The sequence below is a fragment of the Lutra lutra genome, chromosome 14 (assembly GCF_902655055.1).
Source record: "Lutra lutra chromosome 14, mLutLut1.2, whole genome shotgun sequence".
Lineage (NCBI taxonomy): Eukaryota > Metazoa > Chordata > Mammalia > Carnivora > Mustelidae > Lutra > Lutra lutra.
Window position 1 is genome coordinate 76,425,243 of NC_062291.1, and position 23,251 is coordinate 76,448,493.

A 23,251-nucleotide genomic window follows, 5' to 3' on the forward strand; every position below is an offset into this window, starting at 1 on the left:
AGAGAGGAGGAAGCAGGCTCCCTGCAGAGCAGAGAGCCCGATGTGGGGCTCGATCCCAGGACCCTGGGATCATGACCTGAGCCGAAGGCAGAGGCTTAACCCACTGAGCCACCCAGGTGCCCCGCATTTGGGTTTTATTAACTAAAGAACATATGACGCTTAGTGTGAGATGAAATGTTAGGATCAGTCCATCTGGCTCCGTCAAACACTAACTCAGGTCAGCGGCAGGCTGCCCAATCTAGCATTCATGAGACGGTTTCACAATTTTAAGTGACACGTCACATTGTTCTTCTAGGTGGACGCTCCTCCCACACCAAAGGTCACATGTGATATGCCATCTTAACTGCTTGGGTGCGTCATGCTGTGAGCGACCCAGTGGCAAAAAGAGAAGAGCAAACAGAATGAGGAAGGTTCAGATCTAACTATGCTACATCCAGGTGTGATATTGAATTAAGTTAAACTGTGAGTATTTTCTTGACCATGGACTAAAAAAAAATCTCATCCTCAAGCAGTTGTTTTGACTTTTAAGCAGAGGATACTATAAAAGGGAGACTCATAAACTCCCCTGAAGCAAAACACTGCATTTGCTTTATGTAAATAGTCCTCTCGAGGTAATCAATAATTAAGGAACCTCAAAATAAAGTAATGTATGAAGCTCTGAATTTCTAACCAAAAAGACTTCCAAAGACTTACCTTTGGAAATGATCTGTCTTTAGGGAGAGATGCTGAAAACACACCAGGCACCCTAAGTCCCAGGGCCACTGGAGACAATTAAGGGCAAGAATGGAAAGGAAGCATGCTTTGCTCTGAAGTCACATAAACCTGGGCACTAATTGTTTTCTCACAGGCAGGTTGCTTCACCTCTTGGACCTTAGATACTCTCATCTATGAAACAGGAATAACAGTACCAGTTTCCTCAACTGCCATGAGGCTCAAGCGCAAAGGCAGCCATGAATGAGGGACAGTACCCATACCAATAGGACACTCATGCATACAAAATATGGCGCCATCAGGCACAAGAACCAACTTCAGATGGTGCCTGACACCCCTGTGCCTTGTTGTACTGTTCATGTACGGCTCTTTTGGAAGGTGGTAATCACCAACCGCACCTGAGAGCTAAAGCCGGATGAGAACTTGCTTGAAGGTTTGTTGAGGGAAAAGGGGTGGAGGAGGCAGAGGGCTCAGCACCTGAAACTCTAGGAACCACTCAACTTCACAGGAAGACAACAAATAACGTTCTTAAAATGGGTTAAGTCAGAGACAGAGGCAAATGTCCTAGAACCTCTGATTGGAATGGGTTGAAGAGAAAACGCGAAGAGACTAGTGGTTTTGTTGCCAACTTGAGGGTACATAAGTATTAAACTCGACTATAAAAATAGACATGGACGCTAGCTGTGGTTGGCACCGGGTGGTGGGACCATGGGTAGGTGCATGGGCGATTTTTATTCTTTTGGTTTACACTTTCTAATTCTTCCATAATAAAAATGTGTTATTTCTGCAACAAAAATGTTGTTTATATAAAAAGGAAATACAGATTTTAAACTTCGTATTATCTGTCCAGAAAAACGAGATTTTTTTCCCTGATTACCGGAAACAGGAGTTTATAGGTGTCATCTGTGAACAGAGGAAATGTGCTTCTTGACTATCAGCAACTATTGATGGCAGGCAACCAGTGCCATGACTCTCTTTTGGTAGTTAGACAGCCCTACTGCTTCACTTGGGGCGTGTTCTGCTAAGAAGGGATTGGTTGTGTGGAGGGGTGTGGCACAAAGAGCCCTCAGGAATATAGGCCTCAGAGCTAATGAAGTGCCCCGAGGAAAGAAAGTCTTACCTATCAGCTATGAATTCTCTCCCCCTCCCACCAAGGCCAGAGACCTGAGGGCACGTGACCTAGGAATGTGCATCCCAAGATAATACTACCTTCAGAGAACTCTACTTATAGGTAAGTAACTCTCCTTTATAGGAGGTATCTTTGTGTGGCAGACTGTTTATGGGAGCAATTTGAATTGAACTTTAAATGAAAAAGGCATATCTCTGTAAGTGGTAATAATTTTAGTCATCTCGCTGTGGCTAGGGGTTGTGGAATTCATTAGCACAGATTAACATATAAAGTGGGTGAGATATCTAATAGCAAACGGAGAGGTTTAGGGGCCTTAATTCATCACTGAATGAACAGCGTGTACAGTATTAGGGACTATGAAATTTTTAATTTACACAAAGTGTCCAAGAATATAGGGAATAAATTTAAACCCAAAACAGATAATGGAGCTATGCCCTGCCTGGCTGGCAAGTTGAATTGTTTTTACACTGAGTGAAGAAAGCTAATTATCCCAAGCACAAGGAGACTGCTAAAAATAATAAGATTATAAGGAATAATTTGCTGATATAATTACAACAAAATTGGGTACACGCAATCGTCAGATACATGTATTGCTTGACCTGGGTGAGAAAGTGAAATAAATCCTTCTTCTATAGCCTTCGTAAATTTGTTTTTATCATCTCCAAGTGCTGTTTGCACAGGCAGCACAATTTGCATGTGTAATGTGGCTGTACAAATTGACAACAAGTAAATTATTCAAGGAAATAGGCTGGTCGCGGGTCTGAACTATCTCGCAAAGCCTATTCATTTTGAAGAATCACTGAGACGTGAAGCTCATACATCAACCGTTTTCTGACAATCCTCAGACTTATTGTCTCCTAAAATGTCATTATGGCTATTATTTATGAAGCTAATTCATTTATTAATATATATTTAACTCTGACTTGTCATGCACCTTAGCAGACATTCTGTGCACTGCATATTTTTGAATAGATGAAAGACTTTTGCATGCTTTAATGATTACTGTAAGCTGCTACAGATTTATAGAATGCAGCTTTATTATCTCCTTGCATTAATACCTTTTTATAACTTTTTTTTGCTTAAGGCCATCAAATATAAAAGGCAAATGACGTATTCAAAAGATTGTATGGAGTAAGATTTTCCAAGAGTTTGTTGAATTTTAGAACAAAATGGGTTATCTGTCAGTTAAGGCCTAATTCACCTAAAAAGATGGGTATACACCAATTATGTTGAATTTTCCTGAAAAATATAGGCAGCAGTTTTTCAAGGAAAAAAGGAAGAGATGCATGATTCTTTGAGCTCTTTCCTTCTAAGAAGACAGCTCCCCCTTTTATGTGCTGAGGTTGGGCAACACTTCCCAAGAAAGCTGATTTTTAGGCATCCCTTATTACCTGGGGCCCTGCCTATGTACTTTACATTGTCTTTAGTCAATAAATATGTGTTGCAAGAATGAGTAAGTAGATGAATGCCCTCCAGGTTTTCTGATAATGCCATGAATAAAATCAGTAGAAACAAGCATCGACTTAGAATTGAATTTTATACATTTCTGCTTTCTGTGTTAGCACTTCCAACCTCTAGAGAATGTGACTCCCACTATGATTTGGAAATAGACCATATGTATATGCAGTCAAAATACACATGTTATTTTTATAGCATGCATAAGAATATATCAATACTGGACGTATATTACTACTTCGTGTTGTCATTGAATAAAGCCACTAGCGTCTTCCACCATATGTGACCATGGCTACTCACGTGTGTGTGTGTGTGTGTGTGTGTGTGTGTGTGTGTTGGGGAGGGACTGAAGAATGGAAAGGAAGAAAAATATGGTAAATTGAGATATTCTTCTCTGATTGTGCTTCATGCTGACCATTTAACTATTTACCATTTTTTTCTAACTTAGCATTTCTACATTGGTGTAGACAGAGACGTGGAGGTCTACAGCACCAGCCTAGAGGAAGGGCAGCGCAGGTAAACTTAATAATACCAGCAGATCTGAAATCACCTCAAACCAGACAGATGCTTCATTTTAAAGATAAAGATAAGAAGACAAAGAAAAATGCCATTAGCTGAGGATTGCGTTGACTGTACGAGCTTTAATAATGTCTCAAAATAACCAACATTTTTAGATAATTACAAGTTGTTCCAAAAAGTGCTACATAATCTACGGAGAGAGAAAATAGATTAGTGGTTGCCTAGGGTTCAGGTGAGGTGGGGGAAAGAAGGAGTGACTGGCAGTGAACACAGGATTTCTTTTTGCGGTGAGGAAAATGTTTTAAAATTGCACAAGTCTGTGAATTGACTAAAAACCAGTGGGTTGTGCACTTTAGATGGGCAAACTGTGTGGCATATAAATCAAATTTCACTAAAAGTATTTAAAAACTACTGTTTGACATATGCCCAAATTAAATATTTTACCATATATAAACAACATCATGAACTCTAAGTAGGAGGAAGTATCTACTTAGGAGTCGCTCACAAATGAAACTAAATGGAAACGTAAAATCGGTAATCTATCCACAAAAGTGTGGGAGAGAGGTCTGCCTTTCAGGACTGTAGCCTTCAACAAGAATGGTATTTATGTCAAGTCATCTGACCAGAGGGAAATATTCCCTGCATCTCACATGCTGACATAAGCTGCCAAATGGAGTCAGGAAAAATCTTTAGTAAATGCATAGGGAGATGCTATATGACATTTAGTATTATTGTATAAGACCAACAAAGCATCAAGGACCTACTTTTTTTTTTTAAGATTTTATTTATTTATTTGACAGAGAGAGATCACAAGTAGACAGAGAGGCAGGCAGAGAGAGAGAGAGAGAGGGAAGCAGGCTCCCTGCCGAGCAGAGAGCCCGATGCGGGACTCGATCCCAGGACCCTGAGATCATGACCTGAGCCGAAGGCAGCGGCTTAACCCACTGAGCCACTCAGGCGCCCCAAGGACCTACTTTTAAAAGTAATTTTCTTGGGGCGCCTGGGTGGCTCAGTGGGTTGAGCCACTGCCTTCAGCTCAGGTCATGATCCCAGGTCCTGGGTTCAAGCCCCATATGGGGCTGTCTGCTCAGTGGGGATCCTGCTTCCTCCTCTCTCTCTGCCTGCCTCTCTGCCTACTTGTGATTTCTCTCTGTCAAATTAAAAAAAAAAATTGTATTTAAAAGTAATTTTCTTATCTTAAGCATTCTCTTAAAATATCCTGTTAGATATGGAAACCAAACCACACTCATATATACAAAATATCTTTCTAACTGTGTGACTCTGGCAGGGAAAGTTGATGACATTTTTATTAGTCATATTAATCACATGCTTAAAAGAAAAAAGTCTCACTTTTCCAGCAACCATAATATTTACCTATTTATACCTTTTAAAATTTCAGTAACTCCAACTTAGAACCCATAACCCCCATAACCTTCAAAAAGCAAGGAAAATGAAAATTAATAAATGTTCCCTAGTGTGCTATGAACCATTAATTGTACAGACTGAAAAGCTTTAGCCTAATAAGAAACATGCCTTCAGCAGAAATGTGAAAGTCATCTGTGATGCTCATGATTTAATGATAAAAATGTGCAGTCAATTTTCAATGAAGTTAAGACCTATAACCCAAGAATATTTTCACTCACAAATTCTCACAGATACCTGAAGAACTTTGAAAGGTGAACAACCCAAAGTACTGAAATGTTCTCAGCATGAATTAAATAATTCATCTCAAAAGTGGTCTGAAGATAGAGGCAATAGAATTTCTAGCAATAACAGATGATCAGAGATGGATTTGGCCCATGCTCCAAGAAAGCACAGACATATCGTGAATCTAGCAGCAAAATGATTTTATTAGCAAATTTTTTGAAGAAGTATTGTAATATTAGGAATAAAGACATGTTAATAACATCATTGACCATAAATCTCACCTAAGTTTTGAAAATCAGCTCTTGGTTTAGCTATTAAAGTCCTAAGCATAGGAGTAATTGCTCAAATAAACACATACTTTGTTCTTACTATGAATCAAGCCTGGGGTAGGCATTCTGAAAGATTCTGAGGAAATATAAAGATGACTAAAACACAGTCCTTGTCCCTAAGGAACTTAAAACCATAAGAAGATTGTAATGTGTTTATAAAAAAATTTGCCATTATTCTTTGAGTTATTTACATTGAGCTATGTCTTATTTTTGTAATCAGAACTGAGAACATTAATATGGGGTTTTTAAAGGCATTTAAATGCTATTGAATGAGGGACAAAGTTTCGTTGGTGTTTATAAGAGAGATCCTTCCCAAAGAAAATTTTCAAGGAAGGGTTAACATGAAAGCTAGGCCTGGAAGGATGGCCAGCATTCTGATAGACTGAGTTGGAAAAGGCAATCCAGGTGGAAAAGATTATGCGAGGTAAAGCTGGAAATAAAAGCCATATAAAGTAATGTGTTATGGCTTCAGATAAGGGTGCATGGAGTGGAGAAAAAAATGGAACCTTATGTTGGGGCTGCATCATGAGAAGCCTCTACCATGCACTTGGGAATTCAGATTTGGTTGTAAGGTCATGTGTGTAAAGTACTTAGCACACAGTACCAGGTGCATTGTGAGTGCTCAGTATATATGAGCTGCTATTATTATCGTCCAAGGTCTCCAAAGGAGCTGCGGCTGAGCAAGGGTTGATGGTCTCCTAGGTAATCAGTTTAGGGTCCTTTCCATCCTATACATAGACTCTAGATGAGTGTTCTTCAAAGAGTAGGTCCATATTGGGTCCAACCCACTTTCAGATGGCCCTTGACCCATCTCCACCCCACACTCCTCACATCCTTGAGAGGCATGCATGACCAGTCAGAAAATTCATTTAGGCAAAAGCCAGATCCTCTTTCCTACCTCTGTTCCTGAGGCTTTGCCCATGTTGGGTATTTAAGAAGTGATTGTTGAATCAACTTTTCTCCCCATTGAGTACAGATACTCCCAGATAAGTGAATAAATTGACAGCTCAGCCTATTCATCAAGCAAATGGCCTATTCATTTAATGTCCTATTCATTTAGTGGCTGACTTTGTCATCCCCGCACATACTAATGATATCGTGTTTCTAGACCTGCCAGGTTCCCAGGCAAGGTATTGTCCTGAGAGACCCTTGCCTGTAACCATCTGTGTTTTAACAACCAAGTGTTCTCCTCCTCCACCACAGAATACCACACTTACCCACAAATGGGTATTGTTAGTGAAAGAAGCCTTGCCAAGTGCCTAACATCTCACCTGATACACACTAACATTTAAAATTCCCCAAATGTCAGAATTTCTGACTTCTCCACCCATTGGCTCTGGGTGGCTCTAGCCACTCCTTGTAGCTGAGCTCAGTTCTTGAAAACCCAGAATATAGATTTCAGAGCCACATCATCAGTCAAATTTTTCTCTTTCTGCAAAGAACCAAGGGATTGAGGCCCAGAGTCGTCAAGCAACATGACTTTGATGAACACCATAGTGAAGAAGGAGAGAGGAAGAACTTCTGGTTTTCATCTAAATCTTTGCCATCACAAAGGCAGTGAAGCCTTGTGATTAAGAGTAGGGACAGGTCAACTATGGCCTGTAAGCCAAATCCTGCCCAAATCCCAATTTTATTAAGTTTATCAGAAGAGAGTCATACCCATATGTTTATTTCTTGTGTCTGCTTTCACACTGCAATAGCAGAGTTGAGCAGTAGCAACACAGGCTGTATGGCCCACAAAACCTAAAATATTTGCTACGTGGCCTTTTCAGAGAAAGTTTAATGACTCTGGTTAGAAAAAATGGCTTTGTCAGTCAAAACTGACAAAATCCTTATTCCTGGGACAACTGGGTGGCTCAGTCAGTTAAGTGTCTGATTCTTGGTTTCCACTTAAGTCATGATCTCAGGCTTGGGAGATCGATCCCCACATTGGGCTCTATGCTCAGCAAGGAGTCTGCTTGAGATTCTCACTCTCTCTCCGTCTCCCCCAGCTTGCATGAACACATGTGCATGCACTCTTTCAAATAAATAAATCTTTAAAAAAAAAATCCTATTCCCAACTTGGGTGAGTTAACCTCTTTACACCTCAGCTTCCTTATCTATAAAATGGGAATAATGAAAGCATCTACTTTATAGGGTTATTGCATTACATATCCAAATATAATGTAGGACCTGTAACACAGTAAGCTTATTAAATGTGAGCAACGATGATGGTGATGGTGAATATATGGGTAAAATCACCATTCATGGAGCATGATATCCCAAAAAGATTTTAAAAGTGGCTTATTGAAGGCCTATGACATAATATGATATAATATATATATTATATACTATTATACATTATATATAACATATAGATTATATATGTATAAAATGTACACACATATGAATATATAATATATATACATTTAGGTACTAGTGCAAGTAGAACACATATGCACATATACATGTATCTATTACATATATGTAAAAATAGAAAAAATAGGTATTAATGAAAATAAAATACATATACATACATACACATACACACACATACAAATTCCAGTGCCAAAAAAACCCAATTCTTTCTCAGTTTCTAGACACCAAACAACCACCCTCTGATAAAACTATTTCACCTGATTGTGTGACCTTTGCCCTAAAGGTAAAAGAGCCATCTCATGGAGAGTGAGATTAGGTGGAATTTAGCCATTATTGAACAATTGTTCTTCCTTTGCCATCTGTCCCTTTGCAATCACTCCCTGGCTCCTTTCCTTTTTTCCCACCCAGTGGTGAAAGGGAATCATTGCAGGAGCTGGCTCCCAGTGCTTTCCCTTCAGGGCTCACCGCCTAATTCTGAGTTCTGGGCAAACAGCTCAAACAAGTCCATAAAGTTAAGGGAAATGAAGATGTTGAAATGATTGTGATTCCCAAGAGCCAAAACTACTTAAGGATGAGAAGTGGGGTGGCCACTTACCACCTGCTAACATACTATCCTGCTTATTTATTATGTCTATTGCTTATTGTCTGTGTCCCTGTTCGTAATCTTATTCCCCCAAGGGTAAGGTTATTTGACTGTTTTGTTTATCAATGTATCCAAAAGGTCAAAAACAGAACCCTGCACCTTACAGACACTCAGTATATATTTGCTGAGTTGAATAAACAGCTCTAGGTTTATAGTCTATGCTGAAGTATGGTCTAAGACAAGGTCATTGATAGCTTATCCTCATCCCCTGCCTGGCCCTTGAATTGGATTTGAGCCTCTGGAACTCAAAAGATGAGTCCTTTTGGAACCGTTTCAGGAAAGACTGTGAGACTTTGGGCACCAGAAGAGCTGCCCTGGGGCCCAGAGGGAAAAGTGATAAATAATAATAAAAAGAAATAACCCATGAGATACAAGCAAACTCAAAGAAATGGAATGGGCTTCTGGTTTCTGGTAATCCTCCTGCACATAACAGCTATAAATCTGGACAAAATATAAAAGCAGCTGTCTAAAGGCACTAGAGAGCAACCAAGCATGGAAATGCAGGAGTACAGTCTGCATTTGGAAGATGGCAAGACAATGGGCAAAGTTTCCCATTGTTCCTTTTTTTATTTGTTTGTCTGTTTGTTTGTTTTTACCAGAAAGCAAGACTCAAACTGTGCCAAATAGAAGTGACTAAAATTTGGATAGAAACCCTGTTGTCTCACTGGCATGATCAGCCAGGAGATAGAGTTCAAGGTAATTCTAGTAACTGGAAAGTGAGGGGGAATAGTGCAAAGAAGAGATCCAAAGAAGGGAGACAATGTGTTGTGAGTATAAACTCTACACAAATCATTGCTGACACCCCAACCATGAGTGCAAGCAGCCAGCCCTGCTAAGGCAAAAGGAACAGAGATTTCTGTTGCTGCTAAATACAAGGGAGACAATTTGGAATGTGAGGTCAGTTAAGACAGCTGATTCCTTTAAAACAAAAAAAAAAAAATCGGTGCTCTTCAGAGGAACACAACAGAATCCAGAGGCTCTGCAATGTATCATTCACAATTTCTTGGATATCATCCAAAACATTTCAGCTCAGGTCATGATCTCAGGATTTTGAGATCAATCCCTGCATCAGGCTCTGCACTCAGTGGGGTACTTGCTTGAGATTTTCTCCCTCTCCCTCTGCCCCTCACCCCCTTCTCCCAAATAAAGAAATAAATCTTAAAAAAAAAAAGAAAAATTTAAAGGAAATTTGGTATATGTAGATGTAATATATATGACAAATGCCATGGGAATACGGGTGTATTCTAAAATATAGTTTTAGATTTCAGATATATTACATATGAATGTATATATTAAATTATAGATTATATATATATGTATATATATATACATATACATATATATATATTAAGTCAGGAAGACCTAATCATTGTCAACATATGTGTGTCTTATAATAGAGTTTCAAAATATATTTTTTTAAAAAAAATTAACAAGTTAAAGGGGAAAATAGACAAATCCACAATCATAGTTGGAAATTTTAACCCTCTTTTCTCAATAATTCATTTTTAAAAACTGATTTAAAAAATTAATAAAAATAGGACACCTGGGTGGCTCAGTTGGTTAAGTGACTGCCTTCGGCTCAGGACATGATCCTGGATTCCTGGGATGGAGTCCCACATCAGGCTCCCTGCTCAGCAGAGTCTGCTTCTCCCACTGACCTCTCTCCTCTCATTCTCTCTCTCTCTCCCTCTCAAATAAATAAAATCTTTTTAAAAATTAATAAAAATATAGGTAATTGAAATAACATTATCAACCATCTTGACCTAATTGATGGTTACAGAATATTATCCCCAATATTAGCACAATGCACAATTTTTCAAGCGTGTATACAAAATTCAGTAAGCAGACCATATGTGGATTATGCAAGTCCAAATCAATATAAAAAAATTTGAAGATAGTGCATGTATTCCGACCACAATGAAATTAAATTAAAAATCAATAGCGAAAATACATCTAGATCACTTCCATCTGATATTTTAGAATTAAGTAACACAGTATGTAATTCATAGATTAAAGAAGAAAATATAGGGAATATAAGAAACATACAGGGAATTAGAAAATATTTTAAACCGAATTATAGTGAGATATTTTAAATTGAATGATAGTGAAAATATAACACATCAAAATTTGTGGGCTGTAACTAAAGCAGTGCTTGCAAGGAAATTTATAGCTTGAAATGCTTTAAATAGAAAAAAAAAGGATAAAAATAAGATTAATGGCCTATGTTTTGGGCTATAAAAATAAGAGCAAAGTAAGCCCAAATTAATTAGAAAAATAAGAGGGAGTGAAAGAGCAGAAATTAGTGAAATTTAAAAAAACAACACACATACAAACAATATAGGAAGTTAATAAGGCCAAAAGTTGGTTCCTTGAAAGGCTTGACATTCTTGCATACTTTATTGATAGTCTTGTCTTTGCTATGCTGCCTTTTTTTTAATATTTTTTAAATCCTAGAGCACTTTTTTCTCCTATCCCTACCCATCTGCAGGCTCAGAGTGAATGTCAGCCTCTCCAACACATTTCCCAAAATTCTGGCAACTGGAAATAACCTCTTCCTTTCAAACAAATACTTCTGTATTCACTTAATGTCATTTTGTATGATAACAATGAAGAACATTTGATATCTTATCATGCACCTGAAATCCCAGCCTGATTCACAGTAACTATGGTCAGGAATTAAATTTTTAGCCTTTAATTTTTCTTTTTCTCAGTGGAACAAAAATATCTGGATATTAATCAAAATCTAAACCAAGAAATTAATCTGTGATACTTTGTTAGGGTAACTGCAAAATAAAACAAGATTCTTGTCAATAAGGAAAATTTTTAAATATAAGGAAGGAAAATGTGAGGGAGTGAACAAGTAGAAATTAACAGAAAAATGATGAGACAAATTTTCTTCAGCATTAAAAGAACAGAGTAGTTCTTAGAATCAAACATTTTTCTGTCACAGTCCACTTTAAGAAATCCAATAAAATTCTAGATTTTCTCCCCGGTTTAAAAAAATAAAATCATAAGCATGAGTTTTGTATGTGATTTCAGATGTTTCATGGGTCTCAGTTAAAAATCCCTCGCTTAGAAGTAAAACTAATGTCTGCCATAGATTTTTTTTTTCATGTTAAAATTCAAACAGATCAAATCTAGTTGTAAATAAGTTGAAAATTCTTATGAGAGGGATGAGGCTAGAAAGTAGAACAAAAATACAAAAGATAAATATATCTGGAATATGATAGAAAAGAAAAATTCAAGAAAAGATGACTGATATGGAAAGGATCCTAACATGGAGACCCCAACAGTGTGAAAAATAGACGTTTGCAGATCAAACAATAGTAAAGGCCCAAAAGATAAGCAAAGTCACACAAGAGTAAAACTATCCCCAATTAAAAAAACAATTAAGTCATAAAATAAGAAATATTCTCGTACCCACTTATAATTAAGATACCAGATTTTTCCACTTTCAAAGAGAAAGATAAGGCTTGGATTCCTTTTAAAATGTAATATAATTGTTATTTCAGATTTATTTTGAAAGTTTTCGTATATCAAGAAAAATTTCAAAATAATGTGGCAAACCTTTGCATACTCTCCACTTCATTTAGGAAATAAAACCTTACCAAATGCTCCACCATCCGCCGCCCCTCTTTGAATGTATTTCTCTATACACATTCCCAGTAGTAATGACTATATTGAGTTTTATCAACACCTTGACTTTCTAAGATAAGCGCACTTACTGTTAGGCAATATATAGATTAATTTTGCATGCTTTTGAATTCTAATAAATTGTATTGCACTGTATGCTTTCTTCTTCAACTTACATTTTTAACTCAACGTTGTGTTTTCTGATATTCATTCAAGTGGATGAACCTCCCTGTTGTTCATTCACTTTCCTTTCTCCAGAGTATTCTAGAAACACATTGCACTTCACTTTTCCCTTCTCTCTTCTATGACTATTTGGATTGTTATAGTTTTTTGCTATTACCAAACCATGCTTCTGGGAACATTCTTGTATGTAAATTCGTATTCGCACGCTTGAGAGTTGCTCTAGAACAGTGGTCTTCAAAGTGTTGCACAAGTGACAACTTGTGCATCAGAATTTCCTGGAGAGCTCAGTAAATGTCTATAATGGGGTCCAAATATTTGCATTGCTAACAAGATCCCAGGGGATACTGAAGCCGCTAGAGCAGGACCTCTGTAACTGTAACAAAAAATTCTGTGAAGTTTCAAATAACTTTTGATCAATTTATTCCTAGATATCTTATGCATTTAGTTGCTTTGTCAATCATATCTTTTAAAAATAAGATTACAGGGAACCTGGGTGGCTCAGTGGGGTAAAGCCTTTGCCTTTGGCTCAGGTCATGATTCCAGGGTCCTGGGATCGAGCCCCACATCATTGGGCTCTCTGCTCAGCAGGGAGCCTGCTCCCCTCTCCCCCGCCTACCTCTCTGTCTGCTTGTAATCTCTGTCTGTCAAATAAATAAATAAAATCTTTAAAAAAAAATAAGATTACATATTTTTTCAAATGTTTGCTGCTGGAGTAGAAAAACACAATTGATTTTTATATGGCAGTCTTCTAGACAGCAACTTTGCTTAATTTCAAATTGGTAAAAGCCAGACTACCTTCCTATTTCTCGACTGCAGCAAGTATTGCAAGACGCCAGAGTAACATCTAGAGAACAGTTAGAAAAAGATTTGGGCCCCTTGGTCAAGTTTTCACTCAGATATAAAAGCCAAAGGAAGGATATTCTCAGATCACAAAGTTTCAGACTCTTCTGCAGCTTGCTGGAGGCCATACTCCATAATATTAGGATCTGAGTTAGAATTAAAAAAAAAAAAATTGAATGGAGATGTTACTGCTGAGATGAATCTGAGACAACCACTGTTCACTAAGAAGTAAATACGAGCTCAAACAAGGAGGCTGTTTCTGCTATCTGGTTCAAGTGACTTAAAAAAAAGTAGCAATGCACAAAATAGATACATATTCTAGAACATTTGGAACCTTAGATTTAAGAAATGAAGGAGGGGATGGGGCACCTGGGAAGCTCAGTCGGTTAAGCATCTGACTCTTGATTTTGGCTCGGGTCATGATCTCGGGGTCTTCCGGTGGAGCCTGCGTCGGGCGGGCTCTGATCTCAGTGGAAAGCATGCTTGAGAGTCTCTCTCTCTCTCCCCTTCTTCTTCTCCCTCTGTCCCTCCCACCCCCACCGGCTTTTTCTCTAAAAAAAAAAAAAAAAAAAAAAAAGAAAAGAAAGGGGAAAAAAAGGAGGGGAAAGTGGAATCCAGTATACAAAACCTTGTATCTTTCACACAAAGAAGTAACCAAGAGCCTATTGTTTATAAGAAATACACTTGGAATTCTAGAAACCAGGGAATGGTGTTACATTTAACCAATGGCATAGAAATTCAACTTGTTTTAAAAGCATCAAAGGAGATAATATTGTACATGGAATAAAAGGTATATAGAGAAGACACCACAAAGAGTATTAAAAAAAAAAGGGACATAACTATAGGTAATGATTATAATGAGTATTGTTATATAAATTCCCCATAGGCTTGTATGGAATTAAAAACCTTAATAATATTTTACTTAGGATTTTTTAAACCAAAGCACTACAAACATGATTAGAAATAAAACGATGGTGACATGATGCACAGAAAGTCTCCCGAAGGGAACAGTGTTGCTTGTGGGAGAATGTTTCTGAAGATTTTGCTTTGTATGACAGAGGCCACAGAAAGATATGCTTAAATTGACTACAAAAAAAAAAAGTTTCTAAATCTCATTTATTTTATTTATCTATCAAATACTTATATAGTGCTTATCCTGGGCCAGCTATTATCTTAAGTGCTTTACAAAGGGGAACTCACTCTATTAGGCAGGATCCTGGCAGGAAACAGATGGCACACTCAAATGGGGTAAATCAAAGTGAATTGAACAAAAGGAATATTTACAAAGGTGTGAGTGGGATTTAGAAAAATGCAGCCCGGATTGTGCAGCCTGCTGCACTAGCTCACAGCAGCAGGGAGCCTCTCCACCCCTAGGCCTGCCTGAAGGCGCAAGCAGAGAGCACGGTTAGAGAGACCCAGAGAGGGGCCCCCACCTCCGACCCCCGTGGGCAGGTGGCAGACAATCCTAGCAACCTGGCAGGGAGGGAACAAGAAGAAAACCCCAGCCTCATGTTCCTCCTGCCTCCCATCAGCCAAACGGGACAGAAAACCAGAGGGGAAAGAGCTCAATGTTTCCAACTTTATGACTCAGCCTCCAGGGGTCCAGAAGCAGGATGGAGAAGGGTCAGAAGAGGATCAGGGGAGGCAAAGAGAAGATCCTCAGAACATTCATAATAACCCTATGCAGTAGCTACTATTGATGCCATATATATATATATATATATATCGCAACTGATGCACAGAGAGGTTAAGTAACTTGCTCAAGATTGCACAGCTGGGAAAGGATAGATCCAGGATTTTAAGCCAGGCAGTCTGGCCCCACCGTACAAGGCCTATCTCTCTTATCATTATTATACTGTAAGCTTATATATCTTATTATAGTCATGCTCTATTTTTTTTTTATTTCTCCTAATACTGTCTGATATGCTGGCATTTAAAAGGATGAAAAAAAGACCATTGTAAGAGTCACTTCTGACTTTTTTCTACCACCTGTTAAAGGGCTGGGAGGCATTTTTATGTTATTGTAGACACTTAACTACCAAGACTCCCATTATGATTCATAGATCATTTTGAAAATTGAGCAATTTTCATGATAGGCATACTTCCCAGCAGCTTTTTAGTATACTTGGGAAGATTATAGCCAGAGGAAACACAGGAGGTGAAAATTTGGTCTCATTTATAAGTATTCAGTTATAAAGGTGGATTGTGGTTTCATTAAATTCATATACTTGAAGTCTTTTTAATTTTCCAATAGAATTGTGAGAATCTGGCAATTCTTAATAATCAAGGTATAAATCCTTTCTAGGTTTTTTTTTTTTGGTAAATAATTTCAAATATGAAAATAACAATCATGAGTTTAATATAAAAGAAGTGTGTTCCAGCAAATAAACTAAAGCATTTTTCTAGAGAGAAAAACATGTTTTCCTGCTGATTTTTATCATCAGCTTGATGTTCTCTTGAATAAAGTACCTACTAGGAGGTTCAGAATTAGGAACAAGCACAAGGCTAAAATGAAGGTCAAATCCAACACTGGTTTTCTGAAGGTTTTTGTGCTGTCAATGCTTTTTTTATTTTTCCCTAAAATTTTAGCCCTTCTTTATCTACCCTGCTGCCATTTCATACAGCTGCCCTTTCCCCCACTTGTATGCCATATGCTCTATGTCCGGGGGCTCTAGCCATCTCCCTCCTCCCTGAACACCTTTTCATACCCCCATTTCTTTTCATTTTGCTCTTCCTTCTGCCCTGAGCCACCTTCTCTTAAATGTGGTAATTCCTGCTTCCCCTTTGGGAGTGCAAATGCTACCTTCCACGAGACAGCTTTCCCACCTCAATAGCAAAGAGATCTTCACTCCCTTCTAAGACCTTCTAGGGTCTTGCGTCCATCTCTCTTCAGAAGCCCTTACTAAATCTTGTTAACTTTACTTGTTTTTATCTCTTTGTATCCACTGAACTGTGACTTCTTGAAGGCCAAGGCTATAAACTGCTAAAGAGTTTTCAAAAAGTTGTTGAATGATCAATTGTTACTGAACCAACTAAGAAGAGTTAAGCTCTATGACTCTTGACCATCATACAAGGACCTGAAATCCCTTCAGAATCCATTTATGCTTTTCTTTGTCTGCCACCTGCAGGAAGAAATTTAGAGGCTAGCCTAATAGCATTAAAAATCATATCCATCCTGCTTTGCATTTAACAATACTAGGCTCTATGAGTTAAATACATGTCTGGTATAGTTCTTCAGTAGGTACATTTAACACTTCTTATGAGAACCGAGGTTCCCAAATTCTTAATAGCTTCCTTCGTGTTCAATTTCTTATAATGATGCCCTCAGTAAATTCACTTAACTTTAAATATACAGAAAAATGATATCTGTACTCAAAATATTAAAAATGTCTAGGTATCATTTCTAATTACCTTCCTCTGAATAAGTTGTAAAACTAGAATATGAGATGAGCCCATATCATCACAAATGGGGATGAAATTTTGATTTAAAAAATATTCTTCCACACTGTAAGTGTTGTAACAAGCACATCTGTGTTTTAAATTTGTGTGTGAGAACTCGTCTTTTTAAAAGAGTGAATCTCTTCCTGGATTTCTTTTTGGGTCTTGGGTGCTTCATCCATAGGTGTTAATTTCAAAATGCTCCAATCTGAGCTTTCTGTGGGGTCCACTCCACTGCCCACCCAGTTTCTCCAATTATCATTACCAAACTGCTTTAAGTTCCGGTTTATAGTGAAGCAATCATTTCTTTCCTTTTATCCCCTCTACCACTGACTCCTGACCGCTCCTCCCTCAGTTTATCTCAGAGAAGAACAGTGAGGCCAAGTTTACAGATCACTTAGCTTCTGCATGTGGTGTTGGAGCTGAAGAAGTAACAGAAAGTAACAACCTTCCCTTTTCCCAACTTCCCAAGTGCATCATGGTGGATATGAACACTCAGTAGGGAAGTGTAATCTTAGTCTATTTGAGATGTAGTTCAGTGAAGATCTTTCATGGAGAGAGTCTTTTCATTTTTCCTCTCTGTGGCCAGACTGCTTCCCAGCATTACTCAGCAGCTGAGATACTGTATACGGGAGTGTTTTATAATCCATGAAGCGCGGAGGAAAGCACTGTCCTTACCAAAACTAAGAGTGAGCAAGGATGTGCGTAAACGTTTTTGGAACTAGATTTAGCTCATGTAAAGAAAAGCGTTTCATCAAGACAGCTCAAAATGCAATTTGAGGACTTAAAACTCAGTCATGTTTTTCTTGGTTTCCAGAACTATATTCTTCCTTCCAGAGAATCTGTGGCTTAAAACGTGTTATCTAAATCCTCACTTAAGTGAACTAAAGAGTTGGAATCTTTTGCTAAGTTATGAGTTTGACTTCCTAGAATGTTCTTTCCCTTCATCTGCCATGTGATATATATTAATTTTTAATATTAATGTGAATTAAAATTAATTTTGCTTTGGCAAGTTGGAACAATTTTATATCATCCCTTGAGGTTGTTGGAAATGCCTTGCAGTAGAACAAACTAGGGCTGGGAGACACTAATCTAGACTAATGTTGAAAGATACCAAGTCAGGAGGTACCTGGGTGACGCAGATGGTTAAACATCTGACTCTTGGTTTTGGATCAGGTCATGATCTCAGGGTCCTAAGATCGAGCCCCATGGAGGGCTCCGCACTCAGTGTAGAGTCTGCTTGAGATTTTCTGTCCCTCTCCCTCTGTGCCTCCCCCTGCTAGCACTCACTCCCTCTCAATCTCTCAAGTAAATAAATAAATCTTTTTTAAAAAAATCGATACCAGGTCAGGATTAATCATGTGATTCTGTGCTTTCTATCATAAAATAGAGTGCTACCAGTGGTTGAGTTGCAAATAATAGTTAATCCCAATGTACTGAAACTAATATTTCATTCCTTAATGTAGCTCTGAAGTTAATTCTTGTGATGCAACCATGACTCATTTTCTTCTTATGGCTTATAGTTTTTATTTGGATGTTAATAGCAAATGAATTATAGCTCATTTGCCGGCTTTTGAAATTACAGGCAAAAATCTACCTCATGGTTTACTCAAATGAACAGTCCTAATATTTTAAAGAAGTAATTTACAACTAACAATTTACAACAAGATAGGTTTTGCTCTTAAAGAAAAAAGCATGAGATGAATGACAAGTGCTTAGAGCTTTCCTTTGTTCTTAGCGTGTTGCCAATTCTTGTCATTAATAGTAATTCTTGGCTTTAATGTGGCAAATTTCATTTTGGACGTTCAAAAGACTTTAGAAGCATTTTTTTTTTCTTTTTGGTTATTCTGCACAACATTCCAGAGCCCTGGGTGTTCCACCTTGGAAGAAGAAATAGAGTTTTATTAGGAGTTAAAAGTAGTTTTAGGACCTAACATAAGGCAGCAAACCTTTTGGAGGGGAAATAAAGATTACACCAAATTCCAACGGATTCTCCACTATCAGCTCTCAGGGAAATACTTCTCTTTGAGCCTAGAGGCGAAAGAAGCAAAGATGACCCTTTCTTTACTGCTTAGGAACGAGATGAATTATTCCACCATATGCAAACCTCAAAATCCTTCTGTCTGTGAGTCAAGGTTAGGTCAACATATGAACTGAGTTGGAAATTGTTGCTCAATGAGTCATATTCTCAAAGTGGTCTTTTTTCCCCCTTGCTGATAACTTGTGTTCTTTAAGCTATAATTTTCTTTTTTTTTTTTTTAAGATTTTTATTTATTTATTTGACAGAGAGAGATCACAAGCAGGCAGAGAGGCAGGCAGAGAGGCAGGTAGAGAGAGAGGAGGAAGCAGGCTCCCTGCCGAGCAGAGAGCCCGATGCGGGGCTCGATCCCAGGACCCTGAGATCATGACCTGAGCCGAAGGCAGCGGCTTAACCCACTGAGCCACCCAGGCGCCCCTAAGCTATAATTTTCTACTGAGAAAACTGTGGGCCCTCACCTCTGCTTGAATGAGGACTTCTTGGAGGCTGAAGTTTTACTTTTTCATCTTTATGTATTCATGATCTAGAACCTGGCACAGGGGAATTCCCCCTTTCTCTTTCTCTTTCTCCCTCTCTCAGGTACACACACACACACACACACACACACACTGATTCCAACTGAACCAAATGAATCAATGCCAGTAAATCATGGAAAAATATAAACCCTTCAGCTCTGTAAATAACATTATTTCTCAAAGTACAGCAATAAATTGAATCAGGGCTAATTACCCCTGTTTCTTACTAATGGTTAATGAATGATACTGCTTATCATCTCAAGCAACCTAATCCTTGCTATTACTTGGGAACCCACTGTAGTTTTCCCATACATCTATCTGTTTCCTTAGCAAGAAAGCAGTCTCTGCCATTTAAGGCACTGTCCCAGGGAGTATGTCTGTAGAGTCTTTACACTGGGTTCAGCAAAGAAGACTGCTACTTTCTCAATTCCCTTAAATAGTCAACAGATACAGCAATTCTGTGGCTTTCCTATGGCCTTGGCAGACATGGACAAAATGCTCTAGGACAGGACCTAGTCTTATTTTTCCCTTTGTAGCTCGACATAATCTTGTCATTGTTAGTAACAGTTTTGAAAATATCAGGAATGTTGAAGACAAAGGACACATGTGGTGATGAAATGGAGGGTAGGGTTGATTCCACATCTTGTCAGTGGATTAGATGCGAAAATCAGATGTTGCCAGATTATACTGGAGGTCGAAGACATTGAACTGGCCAAACAAAATAAAAAGAACCCTGCGTGGGCTCTTGCCTATGTAATTTATTCCTGTGTAGTTAACAGAAACATTGCTCTTCCAAATTTCCAGGTTAATCTTCAATTTTGTAATTACATTAATAATTAGTATAAATTACCATAATTAATTGAGAATTAATTAACACAGCTGAGTATTCTTTATTCAAGAATTTTAAATATCGGGTTGCCTGGGTGGCTCAGTTGGTTAAGCAGCCAACTCTTGATTTTGGCTTGAGTCATGATCTCAAGGTCGTGAGATGGAGCCCAGCATGGAGCCTGCTTAAGAGTTTCTTTCTCTCCCTCTCTAATAAAAAGAGAGAGAGAGAGAGAATTTTAAATATTATAGTATTCTACGTAAATAAGCTAAAGATGATGATTAGACCTGAAATACCACAAATTGTAGAAACCACTCATCCTTGGATATACCAAGGATACACTTTTATCTTTTATTCCTTTAAGAAGAGACAATAGAGAGGGTATTTCCAAGCATTATTTTATCATTCTAAAGCTATATTTCTTTCCTAGATGATAGGACAATTATTAGTGATTAGAGTCATAACTAAAATATTCCCCAAATCCTAAAAATACATAGAAATCATAACTATTGCCTTAATTACCTCAAGGAAATGAGACTGAGGATGGCTCTTCTTTACTAAGATATAATTCTGTGTCATAACTCCGTATCTGGGGTATAACTCACATGTCTAGATTCAGGGTATAATAGGGATGCAGGACATGAATTCCACTCATGACAACACAGTAAACTATTTGATGTCACTATTTAGCCTCTGGATATGCCCCAGATGGAATATAATTTATTTAGTCTCTCTAAATAGATTTCCTTCGGTTTGGCTATGAAAACTGTAGCTTATTAATGAGATACCTATCTAAAGAGAAACCTTCATATATATTAGCACATTCTAGAATTGCATCGAGTTCCCTTGAAACCTAGGCTAAAGATCCATTCTCTTTTTTTGGTCCACTTGAAAAAGTGGAAGAGACTGTGAGGTGCCAAATGCTGAGACTGGCTAGGGAAATGAGGAGTCCCTTCCTCATTGATCCAAGAAAGGTATGGTAGCATCCCAGAGAATGACATTAAGACAGAAATCACACTGAGAGGATTATGGGGGAAAACCAGACCAGTAAGAGCCTTGTCATCCAACACAAAAGACTGCTCAGCTGCGCTAAGAGAACAAGGATGTGGGGGAAGTTCTAGTTGGGTCCTCCTCCAGCGCCCTCCCCCTCACCTTCCTCCCACCCATTCTTTATTTTTTTTTATTAATCTTTTTTTTTATTTATTTTCAGCATAACAGTATTCATTGTTTTTGTACAACACCCAGTGCTCCATGCAATCCGTGCCCACCCATTCTTTAAATACACGAATAATTTGGGAGGCTCTGACATCCTGGTAAGTTGAAGCAAGCAATACTAGGATACTCACACCAGGCTCCTAGGCCCTCCAGATCCACACAAAAGCCAGTCAGGTGCCAAGTCCCAAGAACCAGAAGCTTTAGATCTTGTTTAGATCTTGTCAACCAGAATGGAAGATGAAGGGGACAGTCAAGAGAGGGTGACGATTCAGGGTTGTCACATTTGTTTCCGATGAGGCTAATAGCTTGCAGTTGGGAGCCGGGTTTCAACCCTAGCTTCACAACGTACTAGCTGTGTAACTTCACCTCTGTAACTCTCAGTTTTATCATTGATACAGTGGGGCTAATAACAGTACCTAACTCGGAGTTATTCTCAGAATACAAATAACAACGGCTCACATTTACCAAGCATTTACTGTGTGCCTGGCATTGTGCTAATGTTCTGATGTTTGTTATCTGTCTTCATCCTGTTTTTACCCTCCTCTTACAGATGAGGGAACTGCAGCTTGGAAAGACCAATGACCTTGACCTAAAAGGTGGCAAGGCCTCAAGGGGAAAAAAAAATTACATGTAGTATGTGACACAGTGCCAGCATCGCTAACCAGTCAAGACAACCATTGTCATGCCCACATATCTATCTATCTATCTATCTATCTATAGATAATATCTATCATAGTATCATGCCCACATATCTATCTAAAAGTGTTGTGCCATCAAATACTCCGGCAAGAGCAGAGGGAGGCATGAACCTGCCATTATCGTCGGGACAGGATAGCCAGCAGCCCCAGCTGGGCTAAAACAACACTAGCACATTGTACTGTGCTGTAGAGATTAGTCCATGGGACCTCTTAAGCACAGACCTCAGGTTTCTGCCTTCTGCTCTAAAAAATAAAACACTGGACTGAGAGGGAAGAATATTGCGTTCTAGTCCTGTGGTTGAATACACCTTGACTGCATACCCAAGCAGAGGCAGGTCAGTCGTGTGACATCCCAGAAGATCAACAATCAGGGCTGGTTCCTACTGATGACTTTTCTCTCAGGAGTGGGCATCACTGGAGAAGAGAATCTCTGCTCCAGGACATGCGGGTGGGTGTCGGACATGACGGAGCTCTTCCAGTCCTCCCCTCAGCCAAGACGTTATCCAAACTGGTACAGACACGAAGGGAAAAACCGAGAATATCGATCTTATTTTTAAATTCTCTTCATTTCTTAGATTGAGATGAACGACCCATTCAGCTGAAACAGCCAGTGTAAAAAAGAGATTGCTTTCATAAATTGAAATTATTTTAAACAAATAAAGTGTAGAATGCTACAAATCCCAGTATGTTATTTTTGCCATCATTTCTCCCTTAGGGGCTGGCCACCAGAAATTTGAAGAGAAAAAAGCATTCTCGTGAAGATGGGTTGTCTCATATCTTCCACAAAATTACTAGAACTCTCTCTGAGCAATTCCATAGGTGAGCCTTTCATCAGTGACAAAGGAAATTCAGGACACCAAGAAGATGATATTTTCTTATAGAATCTAGCAAGACGATGTGTAAGGATTTCAGATGTGTAGTTCCCATTAAAGTTAACAAGAGTTGTGCTGTTAAAACCTCCTCATGACACTTTGCATTATATCCTGAGAAGTCTGAAGAAGGTGCCAAAGGATCATCAAAATACCAGCCTCACTTTGATAAACTTGTCACCAGGTAAAATAAAATACGTGTATG

General features: G+C 38.4%; 1 long non-coding RNA gene across 1 annotated transcript; it reads left to right on the plus strand.

Moving 5' to 3' along the window:
• The first annotated feature begins 333 nt into the window (after nucleotides 1-333).
• LOC125084279 (uncharacterized) lies at nucleotides 334-23,251 on the plus strand. Its single transcript, XR_007122584.1, has 4 exons — nucleotides 334-462; nucleotides 1,867-1,942; nucleotides 3,744-3,811; nucleotides 22,893-23,251. It is a non-coding gene; the product is annotated as an uncharacterized LOC125084279 (long non-coding RNA).